Source organism: Tachyglossus aculeatus, chromosome 1 (genome assembly GCF_015852505.1).
Source record: "Tachyglossus aculeatus isolate mTacAcu1 chromosome 1, mTacAcu1.pri, whole genome shotgun sequence".
Lineage (NCBI taxonomy): Eukaryota > Metazoa > Chordata > Mammalia > Monotremata > Tachyglossidae > Tachyglossus > Tachyglossus aculeatus.
In genome coordinates, this window is record NC_052066.1 from 111,633,215 (window position 1) to 111,635,824 (window position 2,610).

A 2,610-nucleotide genomic window follows, 5' to 3' on the forward strand; every position below is an offset into this window, starting at 1 on the left:
TCTACACTCACTCCCTTGGTGAACTCATTCGCTCCCACAGCTTCAACTATTCATTCATTCAATCATATTTATTGAGTGCTTACTGTGAGCAGAGCACTGTACTAAGCGCTTGGGAAGTACATGTTGGCAACATATCATCATCTCTACGCTGATGACACCCAAATCTACATCTCTGTCCCTGCTCTCTCTCCCTCCATCCAGGCTCGTATCTCCTCCTGCCTTCAGGACATCTCCATCTGGATGTCTGCCTGCCATCTAAAACTCAATATGTCCAAGACAGAACTTATCTTCCCTCCCAAACCCTGCCCTCTCCCTGACTTTCCCATTACTGTAGATGGCACTATCATCCTTCCCATCTCACAAGCCTGCAACCTTGCTGTCATCCTCGACTCCACTCTTGTTCACCCCACACATCCAATCTGTCAACAAAACCTGCCGGTGTCACCTCCACAATATTGCCAAGATCTGCCCCTTCCTCTCCATCCAAACCGCTACCCTACTGGTTCAATCTCTCATCCTACCCCGACTGGATTATTGCATCAGCCTCCTATCTTATCTCCCATCCTCCTGTCTCTCCCCACTTCAGTCTATACTTCACTCTGCTGCCCAGATCATCTTTGTGCAGAAACACTCCAGGCATGTTACTCCCCTCCTCAAAAATCTCCAGTGGCTGCCTGTCAACCTACAAATCAAGCAAAAACTCCTCACTCTAGGCTTTAAGGCTCTCCATCACCTCACCCCCTCCTACCTCACCTCTCTTATCTCCTTCTACAGCCCAGCCCACACCTTCCTCTCCTCTACCACTAACCTCTTCAATGATGATGACATTTGTTAAGCGCTTACTATGTGCAAAGCACTGTTCTAAGCGCTGGGGGGATACAAGGTGTTCAGGTTGTTGTCCCATGGGGGGCTCACAGTCATCATCCCCATTTTACAGATGAGGTAACTGAGGCTCCAAGAAGTTAAGCGACTTGCCCAAGATCACACAGCAGACATGGTGGAGCTGGGATTCGAACCCACGACCTCTGACTCCAAAGCCCGTGCTCTGTCCACTGGGCAATGCTGCTTCTCAATGGGCCTTGTTCTCGCCTGTCCCGCCATTGATCCCCAGCCAACGTCTTTCCCCTGGCCTGGAACGTCCTCCCTCCCCACATCCGCCAAGCTAGCTCTCTTCCTCCCTTCAAAGCCCTGCTGAGAGCTCACCTCCTCCAGGAGGCCTTCCCAGACTGAGCCCCCTTTTTCCTCTCCTCCTCCGCATCCCCCCGCCCTACCTCCTTCCCCTCCCCACAGCACTTGTATATATCTGTACATATTTATTACTCTATTTACTTTACTTGTACATATTAACTATTCTATTCATTTTCTTAATGATGTGCATATAGCTTTAATTCTATTTGTTCTGATGATTTTGACACCTATCTACATGTTTTGTTTTGTTGTCTGTCTCCCCCTTCTAGACTGTGAACCCGTTGTTGGGTAGGGACTGTCTCTATGTGTTGCCAACTTGTACTTCCCAAGCGCTTAGTACAGTGCTTTGCACACAATAAGTGCTCAATAAATACGATTGAATGAATGAATGAATCTCAGCTCTGCCAATTGCTTGCTGTGTGACCTGGGACAAGTCACTTAACTTCTCTGTGCCTCAGTTTCCTCAACCATAAAATGGGGATCCAATACCTGTCTTCCCTTCTACTTAGACTGTGAGCCCTGTGTGGGCTCACCTAATTGACTTATACCTACCCCAGCACTTAGAAGAGTGTTTGATGCATAGTAAGCACTTAACAAATATCATACAAAATTAATTATCAAAAGTTTTATTGACCACTTACTGTATGCAGAGTACTATTCTAAGCATTTGAACAGTACAACAGAGTTAGTAGCCATGAGCCTTGCCCTCAAGGATCTTTTGCCATTTAGTAGGAGGGGCCAACATTTAAATAAATTGTCTTGTCTTAGGCTGTCGAACTGTCTCCGACCCATAGAGACTCCATGGACACATCTCTCCCAGAGCCCCCCAGTCCTCATTTGCATTGTTCTAGTAGTGTATCCATAGAGCTTCCTTGGTAAAAGTACAGAAGCAGTTTATCATTGTCTTCTTCCGCACAGTGAACTGGCGTTTCCACCCTTGACTCTCTTCCATGCCGCAGCTGCCCAGCACATGTGAGTTTTGACTTGTAGCAGATTGCCTTCCACTCACTAGCCACTGCCCAAGCTAGGAATGGAATGGGTTTGCCTCTGCTTGACTGTCCCTCCCATAGCCGTCACTGGTAGTGTACTGGACACTCTCCAGATGCGATCCTGAGTGGGGTTAAATAAATTACACAGGCAGAAACAGCAGTATATAGTATTAAATACATGCTACATGACAGTGTAAGTACCCCAGCACCCAGGTAACTCATAAATACTGAACAGGCAGTTGGATGGAGGCTGGGTGGAAAATGAGAGATTATTTAAGGAAGGTCTCCTGAAAGAGACGTGATTTCCAGCAACAAATCAGTCCATTGCATGCACTGAGCACTTACTACCTAGAAAGTATTGTACTGAGTGTCTGGGGGAGTAAAACAGAAGTAAAATAGTCTACGCCTTCAAAGAGCTTACGATATAATGGGG

At 46.9% G+C, this 2,610-nt stretch overlaps 1 non-coding gene across 1 annotated transcript; it reads right to left on the reverse strand.

Moving 5' to 3' along the window:
• Positions 1–2,170: 2,170 nt before the first annotated feature.
• Positions 2,171–2,308, reverse strand: LOC119936715. Its single transcript, XR_005453828.1, has one exon. It is a non-coding gene; the product is annotated as a small nucleolar RNA SNORA7 (small nucleolar RNA).
• Between the last annotated feature and the right edge of the window lie 302 nt (positions 2,309–2,610).